Source organism: Panthera uncia, chromosome B1, assembly GCF_023721935.1.
Source record: "Panthera uncia isolate 11264 chromosome B1, Puncia_PCG_1.0, whole genome shotgun sequence".
Taxonomy (NCBI): Eukaryota; Metazoa; Chordata; class Mammalia; order Carnivora; family Felidae; genus Panthera; species Panthera uncia.
Genome location: NC_064811.1, coordinates 135,417,654 through 135,440,803, shown reverse-complemented (window position 1 = coordinate 135,440,803; position 23,150 = coordinate 135,417,654). Strand labels below are relative to the sequence as shown.

General features: G+C 35.3%; 1 protein-coding gene and 1 pseudogene across 3 annotated transcripts in view; both read left to right on the top strand.

The window, feature by feature from the left end:
- FSTL5 (follistatin like 5) overlaps positions 1 to 23,150 on the top strand; it is a 722,149-nt gene that overhangs the window by 681,745 nt on the left and 17,254 nt on the right. The window lies entirely within an intron of this gene.
- Positions 6,310 to 6,442, top strand: LOC125924179 (uncharacterized; annotated as a pseudogene).

Below are 23,150 nucleotides of genomic sequence, written 5' to 3'. Positions count from 1 at the left end.
ATCACTTAACTAATAAGTGTTGGAACCAGCTATAAACTCAGTTGTGTCTAAATTTAGTTTCTTAACACTTAATACATTTTAGTGTTCAAGTCCTTTTTTCACTTTTCAGGTAAATCTTAATGACTGATATCCTCTACAAATTATCTTAAACTTACCTTTAAAACATTCCCTCTCTCTCTTGTATGCACCTGTGCTACAACTAAACTCTCCTCTTCACAGCAAACCTACACCGTATTTTCTCACCTATCTGCATTTATTTGCAGAATGCCTTGTTTCTTCATCATCTGCCCAATAAACCCTTCAGAGCTTATCTCAAAGCCACCTTTGATAAAATTTTTTTATAATTTCCCTAATTGGAGTCCCCTTGGCATTCTGAATTTTCGTTCTCTCTCATTTGTGTTGAGACTCGCACAAGACCTAGGTTGGAAAGTAGCTCTTCAGATCCTTTGGGACCTTTAACACAGTATTTAATTTTGCTTAGATAAGTTTGATTTTCCTCTTCCAAAGGTAAATGATTTCAGAAGGGATAGAGGAAAAAAATATGATGTGGTGTCTACAGTCCCTACAGATCCCACAGTAATTTTTTGCTGTCTGCTCATGTCTAACTTCATAATGTCTATTTATTAATCTGTTCCTCTCCACTCTCATGACACAGACCTAAGCTGAGCTTCCTTATCTCGCACCTTGCTAATGCAATGAGGTCTTCACTGTTTCTCTTTACTTCTTTTTCTCCCTACTTCAGTTCACTAAACAGAGAACCACTACATCCCTCTTCCTGAATTCCTAGCTGTGATGATATAGTTCTGCACTGGGGAGAAAAAAAATGTTAAAATATTTCCTTTTGCATATAGGTTAAGTCCAAACTACGTTGAACCCACTTCCTTACTGATCGGAACTCCTAGGACTGATCTGCACATACTTTACGGTCCAGCGAATGGACCATACTTTCCTGTTCCCACTTAACCATTCATTTTATCTAAGGGGCTCTCTCTGATTCTGATATAGACCCTCTTAATATATGTCCATCTTCTGGCCAAACTCAAAAACACTCCAATTCATGCAACATTTTCTATTCCTCTGTCATTTATGCTAGCACTCTCCTCAGAACTTCTTGTTAAGTGCACCAACCTCACCTCAATTGTTAGTTTATTTCATTTATTCTTTCAATACAGCTGAACTGTTCACATGCCAGACATTATTCTAGATTCCAATAGGAAAGTGAATACAAACTTTATCTTATTTTCCTATAGTACAATGTAAATATCACAACAGTTAATAAAAATTAAAAGATATTTTTTAAAAAGAACTCACACTTTGAGATGATAATAATATAGATTCAAATTCAGATGCTACCACTCACTACAGTGCAATTTTAAGCAAATTAAACTTTGTAAAGGACATTTAAAAAAATTGTCTGGTAGGGATATGTGTCTCATCCAGAAATGTTGCTTGTTTCAAATATTAGTTTATCTTTAATTCGCTGGAATGATTTTGTTCACTTACTCCTCCCCCTTCCTCACCTACAACTACACACAATTTATGTCCATATTCAAGTCAACTGACACCTAGTTTTAAAATATTAGTGTTCTTTCTTTTTCTCTTACTAAAGCAATGGAACCCTATGTCGAAGTTGAAGTCTTTATGTAAAAGAAATAAATGTCAACCCAGGTTAATTTAACAGAGATAGGTGGGGGTGGCAGGAGGGGAAAGCCTTACCCACTCACTTTCACTTTCATCTCTTCCCTGCTTTTCTCTGCAGACTCCAATGGGGTGTGATTCTTCAAAATCTTTTAAATAAACTTTCTCAAGGTAAATTTTTTAAAAAGAAAACTGTCTGCTACAGATTCGCCCTCCCTCTTCTTAGGTCCATGTCTTTTGCATATGTTTATTCACTTACTAACTGAAGAGGAAGAGCACCTGTACAGAGAGATAGACAAATACGTCCCCATATTCTCTCTGACTATAATAATTAGTTCAGACATAGGCGTGTAACCCACTCAGAACCCATATGTTACAATGAAAAATTTTTCTGGGACTTTCTAGAAAGCAGCTTCTGTTTTTCTGTGTAGGCTGGTCTGGGAGATCTAAAGCATCAGCAGTTCTTTTCATACCATGTGAAGCCCAGACCTGAAATCAAGATAGAAGATGGCAGAACCAATATACAAAGAAAAAATATGGTCTATATTAATATGACTCTAGACCAAATTTCAGCTATGCTTGATCTGGTTCTAGAATTTCTATCTGTATGAATCCCCATATTCTTTTCCTTTTAAAAGGTCTGGAGTGCATATCCTATTACTCACAAAAGAAAGAGTCTAAGAGGAGGCTTCCTCATGTCTAAAATACACCTATTGTAAAGGACATTCACTTCACAGTATTTTGAGTTGGTTGCAAGATCTTGTGCAGTTCTGGGCACACTATAGGTGATTAACAAATGCTATTTTCCTACTGCTTTGGGTTGACAAATTTCTTGTCATGGTGTAGTTACTATAACTATAGCAGTTTTACAAATTAGCACTCAGTAAATATTTGTTAAAAAGTCGTGTACTTAGTAATGTTTCTCTGAATGCCTGTCTGGCATGGTGATTCTGCATAAAAGAGCAAAGGGCAATGAGTCAAGTCCCAGTTTGTAGCTTACTGAAAACTTCTCCATGGCTTTAGTGCTATGGAGATAAGGAGCTGCTATTTATCAACCACTTGTGTAACATCCTAAGAAGATGACTCAGTTTGAAGATATTTGAATCACTTGAGGCAGCTCAAGAGTAACACTGAGACTATAGGGCTTCATTTGTTGAGGTTTTCTCAGCGTCCTTTAAATTACAATGGTTACAGACGAGGCCATTGGTTTATTCAATCTGGGCATCTATCTCTATGGTTTGCACGAATCCACATTTCCTCTAAGTGCTAAGAAAAGAAAATTCACTAGGACTTTCCTCAGAGAGAAACTTGTTATTTCATTTAGGATTAGACTGAAACTTGTGACTGAACAAAACCTTGAACGCTGGGAATGTTATAATTCTAAGATTTAGAGAATCTAGTTTGTTTTTTTCCTTTCTCAGGTGGATTTCTTTATAAATCTCCTAGAATGTTTGTTTGAAATTTATATCTTTCATGAAATTCTGAAAATGTTCTAGAGACATTTACTCAGTGATTTTTTTTCTGGTTCAAAGCAATGTGTATTGGAGTGGACATTTTATTAAATGTCTCAGGGTTTTTTTTTTTAATGTTTTATTCATTTTTTGAGAGAGAGAGAGACAGAGACAGAGTATGAGAGGAGGAGGGGCAGAGAGAGAGGGAGACACAAAATCTGAAGCAGACTCCAGCTTCTGAGCTTTCAACACAGAGCCCACGTGGGGCTTGAACTCACAAACCAGAAGATCATGACCTGAGCAGGTTGGGATGCTTAACTGACTGAGACACCCAGGAGCCCCTAGGTGTCTCAGTTTCAGTTTACTACTAACCTAGTTTATAGCACTATTGACTAATTAGTAAGGTTTATAAGTAAGTTAGAACCCTACCCACCCCATGGCTAATATTTCTCCAAAGAGTGTAATTTTTTTATTGAATTTGTCAAATTATAACACAGCAAAGAAGAGCTTCATCTGTAGTTGATATTCAGTATATTTATTAAATAACTTATAAAGCTCAGGAAGCTTTGGTTTTTTGTTCATTTTAATTTTGAGGTTTATTTTTAAATTTTTTAAGGTTTATTTAGTTTTTTTTGGGGGGGGGGCAGAGAGAGAGGGAGACACAGAATGCAAAGCAGGCTCCAAGCTCTGAGCTGTCATCACAGAGCCCAGTGCAGGGCTTGAACCCACGAACTGTGAGATCATGACCTGAGCTGGAGTAGGACACTTAACCGACTGAGCCACCCAGGCACCCCTTAATTTTAAGTTTTAATATTGGTGCTATAGAGAAAGCAAATCATAGTCTTCTGCAAACAAGATATAGGAAAAAGTTCAAAACCAAGGATAGTGTGGTTTTGTCTTGATTTGTTTTGTTGTCAATCATGAGGACTGATGATTCACAAAACTGTGGGTAGCTGTATTGAGTGCCTTATCTCTCTCTGGTGAGAAATAGTTTGAGTAAAAACATCCTGTAACAAAGATGGCATAGAAGAAATCTAAATAAATATCTATCAAATGGAATACTGGAGAATTTTTTAGTGTCACTATCAGAGTAATCAAATCATAAATCTATATGCTTATTACCTGACGAGCATTATATAGGTAAATGTTTGAACATTCTCAAAATTTATTATTCAGTTGACTAGGAATATCAGTACATACTCAAAATGAATTAATAAAGAATTGTTCACAGTTATTTCTATTATGTTCAATATGTGCCACTGTAAACATTAATCCTATAGTGTAATTTTTGAAGTAAAACACCATTAGTTGTTGAAATCACAGCCATGATAGAGACCTTCACACAAGAGTGAGATGAAAACATGGCAAAAAAAAAGGATCTCCAAAATAAAATCTAGATATGTTATCTGGCCAGTCCAGAGGCACATCAGTATTTTGAACAGAATCAACAACCACCAGCATAGATGTTCATTAGGAAACTCGGAACAGCATGAAAAGAACAAGACAAATCCCCATTCTTTTGGAGACTGAGACTGCCAGAGACTTTCTGTAGGGGTAGGAGGAGAGAAAATAAAGTATTTCATCAACAAGTCCAGATATGTGATTACACTCATTGTGTTAGCTGCTATAGATAGATAGATAGATAGATAGATGATAGATAGATAGATGATAGATAGATAGATAGATAGATGCTAGATGGATGTTAGATAGATGATATATAGATAAAAAATGGAACAAAAATCTGTATGTTGATACATCCCTTACATGTTCAATGATGAAATGTTTGTTTTAGGTACCCCCTAGGAACATTACGGTTATTCTTTTTTTTTTTTTTTATTATGGTTTAAAAAAAAAGGAAAATCAAACATATGCTTGTCATTGTGAGATGAACTGCAAAGTCATCTTATTTTCTCTATGACTCTAATATTAGCATATATTGTATTGTTAGGCATTATCTATTTCTGACAGGACCTGAAGCTTCTGAAATGGCACTAATCCATTTTCAATCATTTATAGAAAATATGCCAGACCATGGCATCAATAAATGCCTCTCAAAGAGCCAACTCATTTTGGCCACTACCTGGAGAACTTTCCTGACATAATCTTTAGATACACTAAAGGATATCTCTATAACTTGTTATGTGAATAACTTAACTTTGCGGTAATAACAACTGAAAAGTGTCAGTTGGTTACAAATCACTCTTTATGCACATATATTTTACACATGCACATATAAGTGTGTATTAAATAATCAGGGTTTGTATTGAGGAGGTGTATACCAGGTAGCCATGCATTCTAATTGGTTGGTGCCTGTGACCTATAAGTTGTCAGATATTTTTAATATCACTTCAAAAATAACTGGTGTTTATTAACTACTTAATCTGTACAACGGAATGTATCTTGTGCATGTTTAGCTTATTAATCATAACAGCCATACCAATTCCATCTCATGCATTAAGAAACAGATTCACAGGGTTCCATATGTGTTCACTCTTATGTGGATCCTGAGAAACTTAACAGGAACCCATGGGGGTGGGAAGGAAAAAAAAAAAGAGGTTAGAGTGGGAGAGAGCCAAAGCATAAGGGACTCCTAAAAACTGAGAACAAACTGAGGGCTGATGGAGGGGTGGGTGGGTGGGAGGGTGAGTGATGGGTACTGAGGAGGGCACCTGTTGGGATGAGCACTGGGTGTTGTATGGAAACAAATTTGACAATAAATTTCGTATATTAAAAAAAAAAGAAACAGATTCACAGAAAAACCCAATGGCTTGCTCAACGTCACACAAGTTATTACATCATGAAGCTGGACACAAACCTGCATAGTCTGGTTGGAGTGCTGCGTGTGAATGTTCTTAAAAACTTTGCTCTGTTGAAGACACCCATCTGACCCAATTCCTCAACACAAGTACATACACACTTACTTCCATTTAACATTTCCCCTTGTGTGTGTTTGTTTTGTGGAGAGATTTTGCACAATCTATTGTTTGGTCAGACATATTTCTGAAATTTGTTTTATGGGATGTTTTTTGAGAGATGTTCATTGCTAATGTATAAACAATGGCTTATTGTGTTATAAGACATCAAATCAATTAAATTATATTGATTATAATGTATGTTTTATAATAATTGGGTGGTGCTGTGTTCTGGTGGTTTCAATGCTTAAAAATTACTTCTGGTGGAAAACAAGCAAGCTCATTCCTCATTTTTATCATCATCTATGATCGCTTCTAGGCCTTTTGGCTAAGATCAAGTGTAGTATCTGTTCTTATCAGTTTAATACCATCATCTATGAGCTTCCTTCATGGCTGACAGTGTGTTATATACTCTAAAAACATTATTTACAGTCACTATAAAATATTACAGTCACAGGCTTTAGAAAGGATACAATATATATTTCAATTTCAAGTATGAGACAGGAACTACTATAATATGGATTTTCATTTCTAATCTATTATATCAGAGTTGATTGCTTGTCTTTTCCAAAACGTTACTTCGTATGTGATAATTAAGTACTCTGTAAAAACATTTAAGTATCTTTAAGATAGTGATTCATTATATTAGATTCTTCAATTTAATTTTACTTTTGAACCCTTGTCCAGTAGTGATATACTTCAATTCAGTGATCTTTTGTTCATTTAGTTCATGAATTATAGAATTGAAATATAATTCTAGGTGTTCTTTAGACTTTTATAATCTTTTTTTCCATGAGATATTGGAAAAATACGATTCTGTAGCCATATAAGATGGTAATTGGGCAACCTATTTTTTTAATCATCAGCAAGAGATAAAGGATAATTAAAAGGCAACATATGAGTGATTTTAGATGAAATGCTTTTGTTGAATGGTATATTCATTTTCACCATGAACACATCCAGTACAATAAGCTGCTCATTTATTTGTATGTAACAGTTGTTATTTTCTTGCTAGTACATTGTAAACATAAAAGAAAAAAAAATAAGTATAGACTTTGGCCCACTTAGAGATAAATGTAAAAAACTTCAAACAGACAGATGGAGCTCATAGGCAGAAAATCACTTCAGATGCCTCAACGTTATCTTATTTTTATAGACAGCTATTTGAGTTAAATTTCCCTACACCCACAGACTTTTAAAAGCATTTTTCTTCACCCTCCTTGATTTTAATGAAACTCCATTCCCCCTATTGTAGCCTATTTTTGCACACATGCCTTATTCTAAACAGCCTTGATGTGCGTGGGGCTGAGGGAGCAAGTTGTTTGCCTTTGCCATTTTTGCCCACACAGTCATTTATAGACAATTGGTCCTCCATCACCAAGACAAAAAGGCAAGTGCTCCCCTTCAGAAATGTATAATCCCCTTAGGGTGCCTGGGTGGCTCAGCTGATGAAGCATCCAACTTTTGATTTCATTTCAGCTCAGGTCGTGATCTCATGGTTTGTGGGATTGAGCCCCACATTGGGCTCCATGCTGGCAGTATGGAGCCTGCCTGGGATTCTCTCTCCCTCTCTCTCTGTCCCTCCACCACTCACACTTGCTGTCTCTATCTCAAAATAAATAAACATTAAAAAAAAAAGAAACTTGAATATAGATTTAAAAACAAAACAAAGCAAAACTTCAGTTGGTACTTTTCTCCCCATCCCACGTCTTGCCATGTGACTTCTGCTTATAAGTGGACTTCTCATCCACCATCTCACTTCACGCTTTCACAAGATCAACCAGTGCTATTGATTCTACTCAAAAATATATCCTAATTTGTCTAATTGACCCTAGTACTCATATTGCATTTAGAATCAAACCAATGCTTCAAATAGGACAGTAACATACATTATCTTTAAAAGAAATACCAGAATGTTTTTCATGGCATTAAAGACATTTGTGACCTAGGTTTTTCATTTTGTTTCTTCATCCTCACCATCTGCTACTTCCTAATATTTATCTTGTGTTTCACACAGACTGTTCACAGTGCCCCTACTATTCCAGGCTCTCTTATGCTGCAAGGTCTCCATGCCTAATCTCATCTGTTGAAGCATTTCAGCCCTTGATAATTGCATTTTCATAGAATTCTATGCAAGTGTATATGACAGTAGAACTCAGTTTTCAAAAATTATTTGTTCACATATTTATCTTCCCCATGAGAATAAGGTTCCTAGTAACAAACAGAATCATACTCGTTGTACTGTTTTCCCTAGCCCACAGCTCCTTGTCTGGCACAGGAATGCTCAGTTAGGGAATGACTGAATGTAATTAGTGGAAGCCACTTGCACATATTTCAGAAAGTTTCTTCTGCAAGCTTGAAACCAGTTAGGGGAAGGCTTTACTTTCCTCTATCTCTATAAGAGCCGGTAATTCTTATTATTCTTAGTAAACGCAATGTCCCAATTTTTTTGATGGACGTAATCCGACCCTTGAAGACAAACAGAGGCACAGGTGGAAGATTCTGATACAGAAATCATTAACTCATGTGTTTCAACCAAGTTCTTCATAACTGAGTGAAATAGCTTAGTATATAAACATTGTTTAATTCATTATGGTAAGGGCTATCACAGAGGTAATGCCAACACGTTTCTATTAGAAGTGAAGGACACAACCATTTTGGTCAAGTCAGACAAGTGGCAGTAGCAGTGATGTGTTCAGTCAGTTTTAAAGAAATAAAGAAGGCAAAGCTTGTAACGTGAAAACGCTAGCAGAGTTTGCACAGAAATTTGAACATCAGCTCACCCCTTCAGTAAACACTGAGGAATGCTTAGTTTCTTACATTAGGCAAGTGGGCCGTCAATAGCCAAAATCCCCCAAAGAGTTGGAAGAATCTAGGAGGGTATATAAATCCCTTGAGAGTCGATGGAAGAAACAAAAGAAGGGACTTTTATAGATCTTCATTCTCTCTTCAGGGTTATTGTCAGCAGTTCTCTTATGGGGACTAGTGGGCTGATAAAATTGTTCCTCCAACTGAGAGCCATCTGTTGTATCTTCTGCATGAAGTGCTGACCAATACAGACGTGTTCTTAAATCTTTGACTTCATTAAAAAATAAGTGGCTTTTTGCTTATGTCTGTTGGAGAATTTCTATTAATCAATCTAAGACAACTACAACAAGTTCCATGGCTAGTCATACTAAACAAGGGGAGAAACATGAGGACTTATTACAGATAGAGGAAATATCATGTAAATTAAAAAAAAAATTTAAATGGCATGCTAACTTTTATAATCAGAAAATAAAGTGCACTTAAAAAAACTATTTTGATTCCTTTGGGGAAGTCCAATTGTTTCTGAATCGTAGAAGCATAAAGTGTTGCATTCATTGACCAACATGAATAGGTTTTTTGAGAGTTGCCAAGGAACAGTCTAATTTTGACAGTTTACTATGAGGGCTGACCTTCTGGTTTAATAAAAATTTATTGCTTCTATTGAAGTTTTGTCACCTTCACAATATGGCTTATTATAACTGGGCGTTATTTTTACATATCATTTATATGCACGTGTCTTATTCTGGGTCTTTTGTAAGGCAGACACTAAGCAGAAATTTATTAGGAGGAACACCTGTGAAAACAAATGGGGAGGGAGACAGACAAGGCTGGGGGTGTTACCTGACCCTGTGCATGTCGGACCCTGAGTGAAGAACAATGAAAAGAAAAGGAAGTCAGTTTGGATGAAACATCCTAGACTGCCAGAGATCTGGAAGATTTAATAGTGCTCTCGGAAGTCCTAGAGCCAAAATCCTCATTCAGAGAAGCCTCACCTCTAGAGGGAATGGGTCTGCTTTATTATCAGTACTGGACTGGAGCACTGGCTCAGAGCAGCCTGTTGAAAACATGGTCAGGTCACAAATGCATCTATAGATTTCAAAGCACAGCAGCCAAGACCCTCAGTCAATTAGGGTCCCCACAGGAGAAGAACGGATGATCTTATTTTCATGGCTGACACAGCATGTAACATGGATCTTACAGAAATCAATAGTCAGCAAGAGTTTAGTAAAATTAATTGAATTAAGTTAAATTACAAGTAACAAAAATGAGGGCGATATTTTCCTAAGGAAGCATATTGAGGTCTAGGCAAAAATTTAAAGTTAACTTCTACTCTAGAGTATTTAGTTTCCAAGTTGGGAGTTTTGTAATGTTTAGCCAATCTTTATTTTATATGTTTACAATGCCTGCATATTAGTGATGTTTGGTTTTCTGCAGTAGATAATGCATTGTTTATATTTCAATCTGAACAATAGATTTAGATCTTTAAATCTATTGTCTGAATCTTTGACATAATTTATACTTAACATGATATTTGGTTGAGAATACAAGTCCTTTCAAAAACCACCTTTGGAAGGGGCACCTGGGTAGCTCAGTTAAACTTCTGACTTCAGTTCAGGTCAGGAACTCACAGTTCATGGGTTCGAGCCCTGTGTCAGGCTCTGTGCCAATAGCTCAGAGTCTGGAGCCTGCTTCAGGTTCTTGCTCCTTCTCTCTCTGCCTTTACCCTGCTCACATTTTGTGTGTGTGTGTGTGTGTGTCTCTCTCTCTCAAAAATAAATAAACATATACAAAAATCTTTTGTTGAATTCTCTGAGACAGTTGGCAATCATTTTAAGTGTGGCTAGAGACCATTAGGTAACTAAGTAAATTTTATGTGAAATTATTTTCAAGGTCCTCATAGCTACAGATCAGAGAAAATAAGGTTGTTTTAGTCCTCTCAATAAGTAGAATAAAAATTTACCTTCTTCTATTGAAAGATATGTGCCCTCAAGCTTGGAAAGGGAAAGTGGAATGTGGTAGAAGTGAACTTGGAATAATTCCTGTACTAAAAACACCCACCTTCATACACATGCCTACAAGGACTGTCTCTCATTTAAAACTCACATCAAATTGTGTCTGTTATTTTTAAGGATTTTTTCCATATTTTTTTCAGTATCATTCTGTAGCTGCATCTATATTACTCTGTCCATTTCCTGTGTTCTTCAAACTGATTATGATTATAGCTACTGTAGCATTTATCATATTGTACTTTATATTAGAGAGGTTTTTTTATCTTTGCATTCTAGACATTATGTTGCTGGAAGTAAGGTAATAGAATTTTGTTAAACTGTTCACTTATTCACTTATTGCAGTACCTAACAGACAATGTGTTAAATAAATATCATTTGGGTAGAATTTATATGTGTACATATATATACAATTAAAATACACATATATACAGACATGCATACATACAAACATACATATCACAACATATATATAAGTATATATAATATATAACATATATATCATATCTATATATGTTAATCAATTTTAGTAAATTTAATATCTGCCTATAATAAAGAATATGTAGATACAAAAATGTTTATAAATTACACAAAACAAATAATATTGTGCAAATAGTATAGATTGAGATACTACCTAGAAAATGGTAGATTTTGAAAGTATTTGTTTTCTGGAATTTTCTGTTGGTTTACAATCTTCAATCATTCTTAGTTACTCTTTCCTTCTTTCTATGCACTAATTAAAAAAAAAAAATATATATATATATATTTCCCACAGTAGTTTTAAGTTCTACTCATGACCATCTCACTCCTGAGAGAGGAATAGAATTTAAGAACATAAGACCTAATCCAAGATCCTCAGTAAGCGAGCTGTGTGACTTCAGGTATATCCTTTAATCTCACTGGGCTTCAAGATTTTCATCTGTAAAATGAAGGGATTGAACCAGATCATCTCTAAAGTCTCTCCAGTTCCAAAGCAAACGCCAAGGTCTTAAGATTGTCTCAGACCAGAACATCTGGCTTTCTGCTTTTTTCTCTCTAATGCCTTGTGGTAGTATATAAGAATTACAAAATATTAATCATTCTCCCAAAGGAGGCCAACAGTCTTTGGAATATGAATTTCCCGGGCAATTAATACCTGTTAAAATACAATACATGATTATTCAAAGATCTATGAGATCTATAACACAGCCCAGCTCGCCGTATTGTCAAATATAGCCTTAACTACAGATAAATCCTTGCTAGGCTCAGCCTATTCTTGTGGCATTGTACAGGAAGAAGACACATCCCCAGAATCTTTGGATTGGTATTTGACATACTTTGATGTAACTAATATCTAAATAAGGAAAATTTGAACATTAAGTCAAGATACCAACATTTTATGAAATATAAATGATTTTCTTTCCTAGCTACAGTTTTTTTCTCACTTTAGTGTCTGCCTCTAAAAAAATTTCCAACATTATATAACCTTTTTTTTCCTTTTAAAATTTGTAAAATTGAAGCTCATGTGCAGAGTGCATATCTGCAAAGATTCAAAGTCATGTTCTGCCATTTTCTGACTTAAACTTCCAGTCTCCACACTTAGAGACTATACATTTACAAAATCTTATTAGCATACTGAGTCCTAGAGAAAACAGGAAAGAGAAAGGATTTCCTTTATATGCATATATAAATATATAATACATATATTTATATAAGTATACATAGCCATATATATATAGTCATATATAGTCATATATATAGTATATATATATATATATACACACACACACACACACACATGAATAAAGAGATAGAATGGGAAAAAACACAAAAGAAAACCAATAAATGTGTTTAAAAATTTAGATAAAGGGGGAAAAAAAGTATAAGCTTTTCTTCAAATGAAAATGCAAGTCGTCTGCAGAAACTACTTAGGAAATTTTCTCCCTGCCACGCAAAAATTAAAACCTTAAGTAGGGTAGACTATTTGCCTTGAAGACACTATATCATTTACTGTCATCCCCTATATCCCAGTAAACATCCAGGAAATGTTTTGATTAAATCAACACCCTATTTCCAATGATAAAATAATTATATTAAAGTTACCTTAAGAATTATTCTTACTACATGGATAATCTGGGCAATCTTTCAACATCAGTAAAGCTTTATCTCCTCTCTATCCTCCAACTGATGATAAACCATATAAAATACTAGAAAGGTCAAACCCTGTCCACTGCCTCAGGTCACTTTCAGGTTGACTTTGGTTCAGCTGCTGATGTGTCCATGCTCAGGACTAAGGCATCATATCTGGAGAAGAGAGTATTTTCATATTGACCTATACCTGTCCATTTATACGAATGATAGGATTCTCATTTCACTAACGTCTTAGTCTTGGTAAATTCAATCTAATAGTGAATGAAAAATAATCTAGAGAAAATACTGCTTCTTCAAAAACAGTAGACATAAAAATAAATATATAAGGCCAATGAAAGCAATTAAGAGAGTTATTTACATTATGAAAAGACTCAGTTAATTGTTTCTTAAGGTAGAATTTTTTTAAAGCTCTTTTTTTTTCTTTTATGTTTATTTTTGAGAGAGACACAGAACATAAGTATGGGAGGGGCAGAAAAGAGAGAAGGAATCACCGAATCCGAAGCAGGCTCCAGGATCCAAGCTGTTAGCACAGAGCCTGACAAGGGGTTTGAACTCACGAACCATGAGATCATGACCTGAGGCGAAGTCAGATACTAAACCGACTGAGCCACCCAGTTGCTCCTTAGGGTAGAATTTCTGAGATAAATCATGACATATTTTACCAGAAATGATTCTTTACATCATTTGTCAGGATACTTTCAGGAAGTACTTAATGAAAGAACATAGTATTTTATTTCATACTGAATTTAAAGCTAAACACTGTTTATTTATTTTTTTACTAGCCAAGACATGATCTTGGAAAGAACTTTCCTTATGAGGGAAGTGGTGATTGCCCCATATGCCTTTGAAATCTGTTTCGTGTAAAGAAATGGAGTTTTGAGTCTCATCAATTTTTAAACACAAAGAAGTACTTGACATACTGTAGTGAAAAAAAGTTATAGTCCCTCATTATTAATTCACAGATCAGCTGTTCAAGCAAAATTGTTTCTGAATTTATAGCAAACTAAAAGGAGCATAAAAATTATTTCTTCCTTGTGGTCTCCATAAACAGCTTTAACAGGGACTAGGTAATAAGTGCAGTATAAATGCCTTTCCAAATAGATAAGCAAAGCTGTGATTGGATTGTAATATGCTGTAAATGTGTTTTCAGGCCATAGGTCCTTTCCAAGGCAACACTCTGGCCTCTTTCATACTCTCTTTTTCTAAAAAAGAAATGTGTCACATTATGGTTGATTTATTTTTTAAAAATAAAATACATTCCCCAGGGCACTTTGAAGACTAGGATTTAGGTATCCTGTAAGGAATATTCAAATCCTTTCCTTTTTTTTTTTTTTTTTTTTTTTTTGGTGGTTACACAGTCAGAGGAAGTCAAGGACAGGCAATATAGGCAGTCCTAAGACCCAGTCCAGATGCTCAAATGCCCTCAGCTATGCTGGACCTCCACACTTCTACCTCAGCCCCTGGGATCCCTAGCTTCACTTTCTGTGGGATAATTCTAAACCCAAGTAATTTCTGGATTAGTCCAGGCAATCTAAACAAGAAAATTGGTTCTGGACTCCTAATAAAATTCTCATTAGCTCAGCAGGAAAAACTAGTTTTCCTGTTCAGAAACCTCATGCATCTCATTAGACCAGCAATCATAGTAATAGTAGAGCCTCTTCATTATTTTGTGCCAGGCAGTCTATTAAGTACTTTACGTATAACATTTACAGTGTTCTCAATAACCCTTCAAATGAGGGATTTATAGACATTAATAGAGAATGAAATGTGGAAATCATATAATGCTAACCAAAGAACAGCCTGCTGGAGGCTGAGCAGAGCCTTACTAAATGATTCTTAGATTTGATAACAGAATTCAGGAGTTAGACTCTAATTTCAAGGCCTGGAGACTAATACTTTTTTTTTTTTTTTACATTTGTTTATTTTTGAGCGACAGAAAGAGACAGAGAGTAAGCAGAGGAGAGGCAGAGAGTGGGAGACACAGAATCAGAATCAGTCTCAGGCTCTGAGCTGTCAGCACAGAGCCTGACGTGGGGCTCGACCCCACCAACCGTGAGATCATGACCTGAGCCGAAGTCGGACGCTTAACCCACTGAGCCACCCAGGTGCCCCGAGGAGACTAATACTTTGAAGTACGCAGGGATTACCAGAATCTAAGCATGACCTCTAGCCCACTAAAATACATAAAAGGTCAAATAAGACATTAGAATGTAAACTGATTGGTAATAAGCAGGGTATGCTTCTGAAAAGATGATATGGATTGAAAAAAAAAAGTGAGAGAACAATCAAAGCAAGTATTTAAGGTAGAGGGAGCTGGGTGCAAACATACTGAATAGAAATCTTTGGGCATATTTGAGGAGCAGCTTGGAGACCTCTGCAGTTCTGGTGGTAGGAGATGAGTTTGAATAAGTAGAGCCATTGGCATATTACTCTGAGTGTGATAAAAGCCATTAAAAGTTTTGATCAGAGATGAGATGAAATCTGATTTTCACTGGGAAAGTGCACAGTTGTGGAGATTATGTTTTAAGAAGACAGGTGTGGAGATCAGTTAAGAAACTAATGTAGAAGTACAAATCAAAGGGCAGGATCTTCCTCGGGGCGCCTGGGTGGCTCAGTCGGTTAAGCGCCCGACTTCAGCTCAGGTCGTGATCTCACGGTCAGTGAGTTCAAGCCCCGCATCAGGCTCTGTGCTGACTGCTCAGAGCCTGGAGCCTGTTTTGCATTCTGTGTCTCCCTCTCTCTCTGACCCTCCCCCATTCATGCTCTGTCTCTCTCTGTCTCAAAAATAAATAAACGTTAAAAAAAAAATTTTTTTAAATAAAAAAAAGGGCAGGATCTTCCAGACAGTGAGTCCTCAAGAACATGATACTAAGAACTGATCAGTGTTCAGGAAATCTCTTTCCTTTAAGAGTATTTTCTTTTGTGTTCTCTCTGCTCTTCCCACTGCATTTGTTTTAAACTTCTAGATTTAATGTGTGCTATACAAAAACGGAGGTGTTGTAGTTAGAACAATTATTTTTGTTTCATATGTGTAGGTAAACATGTATGATTTAGATGGAAGAAAAGAGGAGGCTGAATAAAAAGCAAAGAGGCCTTAAGTTATGAAAAACATGTCTAGTACTAGACCAGGAATGTGTCTTTAATGCCATTGGTAACAAGCAGAAACTAGTGTTCAGCCTCTTCTTCTTCTGAGGGATTATGTGTGTACCATAGGTTATTCTGGAGGCTCTACAGGAAGTAGATTGAAATGTGATTGAGAAGAGTATTTGAGAGAAGTTTAGAAAGCCATCACAAGAATAATGCATGACATGATGAGGGTCTCTTTTGTGTAAAGCTCTGGGTTAGAGACTACAAGTGCTGCACTTATGCCAGCCCAGGACTTCCCTCTCCGGGAGCTTAGGAACAGAATGAAATAGATATCTCTGCTTTACACATTTCAGTTGTGTGACACAAGGCAGCTTACACGTGCTGTTTTAGACTGCATGGCTTATTTTGTTCCCTATACTTGAAATGTATTTTCCCCCTCCTCCATTTGACCACCATTTTCCAACATTTATTTTATTTCCTCCAGTAAGACATTCATAATCTCTATCAGTCTGTGTAAATTGCCCATTTTCTAATGGAATTTCATGGCTAATTATAACCCTTAATACATTGTATTAAAATAATTTGTGTATTCATTAGTGTCTCTTTTTAAATATTATTGAACAAACATATATGGGAGTAAATATGTGCAAGCCATGATTTTGTGTTACATGAATTAATTCAGCCCTCACAAAACCCTTACACATAGATGTTATTGCTATTCCCATCATAGAGGTGATAAAAACAGGTCCCTGATGGCTACACAGTTATTATGTAGTGGGATTTGAAGCTAGAAAGCCTAGTGTCCAGACCTACATTATTAATCCTAGACTACACACCCCTAAAGAATAGTGACTGTTCCACAGTCTATGATGTATTTCTAGTACCCAGCAACTTTCTGAATAGGACAACATGAGAAGAGGAGATCAAAAGGTTGGAAAATTATGAAACATATTAGACAAATTATAACTATAAATTAGCTGTAGTATAGAATGTCATTATTGAAAATTAGTAAGAAATGAGGCACACATTATTTTATGAGTGTCTTTGATGATAAGAGAGAGAGCGATAAAAGTTCACTCAGTTTGCATGACCATTAACAGATGTGGATTTTTTGGGGGGGTACCTGGGTGGCTCAGTTGGTTAAGCCTCTGACTTCAGCTCAGGTCATGATCTCACGGTCTGTAAGTTCAAACCCCACATCGGCTCTGTGCTGACAGTTCACAGTCTGGAGCCTGTTTCAGATTCTGTGTCTCCCTCTCTCTGTCCTTTCCCTGATGGATCTCTCTCTCTCTGTCTCTCTCTCAAACATAAATAAACATTAAAATTAAAAAAAATAATAAAAGAATTGTGGATTTTTGAGCAAAATTTTCTAGAGTGAAAACAAACAAACCAGTTAAATATCTACTAGATATGCTGCTTCAAAATTAGGCTACTGTTGAAGTATAAAGTAGCATTATTTATGTTTGTTAAAATAGACCACATATAAAGAGATGCTGTCCAATGCATAGATTTTAGTATAATGTACTGAATATTGAAGGCAAGCCTGGGGTCCTTTGGGAAATGGGCAATTTACACAGACCAGAAAGGATACCACTGTTGGGTATGATTTTATGTAGAATATTTTTAAATCCTGCAGAAATGAATTGAGAAAAAAAGTGCTGATGAACCCACACTTCTTGTGTGACTAAAGCATGACATAGTGTGAAACAAGAAATGATTTCAATCATCTTTAAAATAAAATGACCAAATAAAGGGGGAATAAAATCTTCAGTAGAAACAAACAGAAAAACCTTGTGTAAAATATATCCTAGTGATTTAAACTTTGTCAGTCGCACCAATAAATTAAAAGAGTTAAATGAAAGATCACTGGCTCTGTCAGTTCTCTAAACCAAATTGTTTATTATAACCAGCCATGACAACTGGACAACACTTAATCATTTGCAGTCATCAGAAGAAAAAAGTGGGATTCAATGACCTTCCTCTCAGATGAACTTTTCACATTTTCTCTTGGAAAAATAATAATGAAATTATGTATCACACTAGATCATTGTGCTTTAGGGAAAATCTCTTGTCATTCCATATTTTAATGTTGATGGATTGGCATTGAAAAGCTCATCAATAAATAAAGATATAGAATCAGGCTTAATGTAAGCATAAGCTCATACGCTTGAATGTGCTAAACAGAAATATTTCTCCATATGGCATTTCCAAGTATCCAAGCGCTAAGTTCTCTGAATAGAGAAATGATCTGTGCAAGCCATCCATCACTCACCCACCCATTATAGACATAAATTAAAGAATAACATCAAAGCAAATTAGCAGCTGTTACTATGAAATGCTAGAGAGTTAACCCCCACAATACAACATGTATCTTCTTGACTAGGTAGAAGATGATAAATTATTTTAAAGCCAAAATAGCTAAGTGAACCTCAAAAGAAAGTGAGCAGACAAGAAAACCTGCTGAGGGGGGAAAATAAAATCAGAGCTCTTAGATGTATTTATCTTCCCTTTTCAGGGCAATTATCTAAATTCTAGAAAAGAAACTGCATTATTTGTAATTTTAATATATTTTCCTGATATTTTGCAATTATCGTTAATGGTAATAGCTGTAATTACTAAGCTCCTACAATACATCAGACTTTGTACATGTATTTCACTAATATTCACTGGTTTGCATTGTTAGAATATATAAAAAAGAGAAGAACCAAAGCTCAAATAAAGTAACTTATTCAAAATGTCGCAATAACAGTACTGAAATTCAGGTGACTCCCCAACACCTTATACAAACAATCATGATGAACTTGAATTGGAATATTGTTTCATGTTAAAATTCATACCAGTATTTAAAGGAAGGAAATAATAGGTATGTTATTATTTTCCACATGCAGAAAAAAAATGTTCAGTTAATATTCTTCTGGGATTGCTGGTATGTTATTATTGTCGTCTTTTCTATTTATTTTTTGAAACCTTTCTTGCTTTTGTTGCTTCCTTTCCTGTAATAGTGTTTTTATTTTTGTTTTTTTTCTCCTTTTTTGGTGAGTTTAACTAATGAATATTAGACAACTATCTAGGTTGTCTCCCTATATAAAATATAAGGGATGAAAAGATTTATTTAAGTTCATTTATCCTGAGAAAGAAGTGGTGTGGGGAGCGGCAAAGAGAGAGAGAATCCCAAGCAGGCTCCACACTGTCGTTGCAGAGCCCAAGGCAGGGCTGGAACTCATGAACCGTGAAATCGTGACCTGACCCGAAATCAAGAGCCAGTCACCTGACAGAGCCACCTGGGCACCCCAAGGGATGAAAAGATTTAAGATACCTGACTGATATTCCCATGATAAGTAAATGACCGTTTTGAACTAAATGCTAAAATTATACCAAAGATTCTAGAAGTACGGTGGACTCAGAGAATCTCTAAATGCAAATATTAAAAATGTATTGCCTTTTACTTCCTTCAGGTGAATAACCTAAATCGTATAGATATTTTTGTTTTGCTTTGTTTTTATATCTAATTTGTTTCTATATCTAATTGACTATATCTAATGGCCTTCTGTTGGATGTTTATGTTTTCATTGTTTGTTTCTTTTCCCTGCAACCATTAAGTAAAATTAAGGATGGAACTGAGGATGTGATAAAACTGCTGTTCAATGTGCCCCAAAGCAGGGACAGCATTGTTTAATATCATCGGTGTTGTCTTGAGTTATACTCAGTCAGCAACTCCTACTCCTCTTTTGCTGTTAGATTTAGTTTAGCCATCAATTAATACTTTGATTTACATTGTTTGTTTTCTAATATTTTAGGTGAAACTCGCATAACACAATATTAAACATTTCAAAATGTATCATTCGTAGTATTAATATATTCAGAATGTTGTGTGACCATCAACTCAAGTTTAAAAATATTCCAGGAGTGCCTGAGTGACTTAGACTAAGTGATGGACTCTTGGTTTCAGTTCAGGTCATGATCTCATGGTTCATGAGTTAAAGCCCTGTATTGGGCTCCATGCTGACAGTGAGGAGCCTGCTTGGGATTCTCTCTCTCCCTCTCTCTCTGCCTCTCTCCCACTTGTTCTCTCAAAATAAATAAACTTAAATATCCCAAAGTGTTGTCATCACCTCTAAGGGAGAACCTGTACCCACTAAACAATAAGTTGCAATTATCCTATTATCAGAAATGTTAGCTATACTCAGATCCTTTCAGTAACAGTTCCTTTGTGTTTTTTATCTACTCTTAATTGACTGATAGTTATACAGATATATAAAAAAGTCACTTGTAAAGATCCTATTATTGATTGAAAAGTAAGAGAATGTCAAATAATTATAATAAATTTAAAATCACTGTAGTAAAATAAGAAAAAAATGTCATTATTGAGCTCTAAGTTAATTGACATTAATTAAGTATTCTAAAAAGACAGCAACTAAATTATGGAAAGAGCCTAAATGTCCATCAACTGATGAATGGATAAAGAAGATGTGGTGTATATATACAATGGAATACTACTTGGCAATGAGGAAAAATGAAATATGACCATTTGCAGCAATGTGGATGGAAATGGAGGGTATTATGCTAAGCAAAATAAGTCAGAGAAAGACAAATATCATATGTTTCACTTATATGTGAATCTTGAGAAACTTAACAGAAGACCATGGGGGAGGGAAAGGGGAAAAAAATAGTTACGGAGAGGGAGGGAGGCAAACCATAAGAGACTCTTAAACACAGAGAACAAATTGAGGGTTGATGGTGGGGGGGAGAGAGGGGAGAGCGGGTGATAGGCATTGAGGAGGGCAGTTGTTGGGATGAGCACTGGGTGTTGTATGTAAGCCAATTTGACAATAAATTATAAATAAATAAATAAACAAACAAACAAACAAATAAACAAGCAAATAAGTAAATAAATAGCAACCATCTAATTTCCATCCAAGTGAAAAAGCACCATTTTTCAGTTCATTGTTATAAACATTCTAGCTATATGTATGTTGCTTCTGCCCTATATAAGAATTTCATGACTTAAAACACTGATATTCTTAAAACTAACTTATTCTTATAGTGTTCTGGGAAGTAACTAGCATAATCACCATTGTGCAAACATAGATAAAACCAACGAAATTATAGTTTTGGGGCAGGCTTACAACGTAAGTATCAGACACAGTTTGGTTTTTCTATTTCTAATTTCTTCCTCATAAAACTTCACTACATGTTTCTCTATAGCAGCATTGTGCCAATTAAAAGAAGTTACCAGGGAAAAGCTACTAAAGCTAATAAGATTAAAATTTCAAGCAGAACTGATGAAGTAGTTATACAAATTCAACTACTTTTGACTTGTTTGTCTTCATTTCCATAGTATGTATTCCTGGTTCAATCTTTGAAATGAATATGCCTTTTCAGAGATTTCCAATAAATCACATTCATTTTTAAAGTCTGATGTTCAGTCACCAAATTGCCCATAATAGACTTAAAAATGGAAAACCTTCCAAAATTGTTGAAATGAGAGTTAAGACAATTATCAAAGGTGCTCTTTTGAATATAGAATTTGTAAATATATATATATTTATATATATATATATATAGTATTGTCAGGTTGAATTTCAAAGCAGATATTCAAAGACAGTATAGTTTAGAGACATATAAAAAATAATCTGTGATTAACACTGTGGTATGATATCTTGAAAGGAGAAAACTTTCCTGTTTCCAATTTTTCCGTTCCATTGTTTTCTGCTGCATTCTATCTATTAAAATCACAGCTGCGAAAACTTAGTTTGTGGGTTTGGGCCCCTGCGTCGGGGTCTGTGCTGACAGCTCAGAGCCTGGAACCTGCTGGGGATTCTGTGCCTCCTTCTCTCTCTACCCTTCCCCCACTCAAAATCTTTAATTTACAATAAAACAAAATTACAGCTGCAAACCATTTTCTTCAAGCAAAATTTTAATTTCATTTTACTATGCAAATTATTTATTAGTATTACAAATCATAACATTTTCCATTGGTCCTCTAATATTCAACTATTATATTCTTATTTATACTATGAATTTATTGTTTCATTATCTTCAGCACAGGTATTCTTTGTATTTACATGTTTTTCATTTAATTTAACATCAAAACATACTCTGGTATTTTCTTTTTTTTTTTTTTAATGTTTATTTATTTTTGAGAGAGAAAGAGAGACAGAGCATGAGCAGGGGAAGGGAGGAGAGAGGGAGACACGGAATCAGAAACTGGCTCCAGGCTCCGAGCTGTCAACACAGGGCCGGAGGTGGGGCTCAAACTCATGAACCATGAGATCATGACCTGAGTCAAAGCTGGATGCTCAACTGACTGAGCCACCCAGGCACCCCTACTCTGGTATTTTCAAATTTTTTTTTTTCCAGTAAGTCTATCGTTCTCTGCAGATAAGTCTTTACATGGATGAATTTTTACTGAAGCATGAAGCATAGTCTGTACATTTATTTATTTATTTATTTATTTAAATTCCAGTATAATTAACATACTTTGTTATATTAGTTTCAAGTGTACAACATAACGATTCAGCAGTTCCATATATTATTCAGTGGTCATCAAGATAAGTGTAGTTTTAGTTCCTTTCACCTATTTCACCCATACCCACCCACCCCCCAACTCACCATCCTTCTGGTAGCCATCTGTTTGTTCTCTGTAGTTAAGAGTCCGTTTTTTGGTTTGTCTCTTATTTTTTTCTTTGTTTTGTTTCTTAAATTCCACATATGAGTGAAATATCATATGGTATTATTCTTTCTCTGAATGACTTATTTTGCTTAACATTATACTTTCTAGATCTGTCATGTTGTTGCAAATGGCAAGATTTCACTTTTTATTGTGCCTGAAGAATATTCCATTATATCTTCCTTATCCATTCATCTATCAATGGACACTGTATTGTGTCCATAGTTTCGCTGCTGTATATAATGCTGTAATAAATAAAAGACTGCATATATCCCTTTGAACTAGTGTTTTTATATTCTTTGGGTAAAAACCCACTCTTGCAATTACTGGATCATATGGTAGTTCTATTTTTAATTTTTTGAGGAATCTCTATACTCTTGCACAGTGGTTGCACCAGTTTGCATTCCCACCAACAGTGCAGTAAAGGCTTCCTTTACTCCACATACTC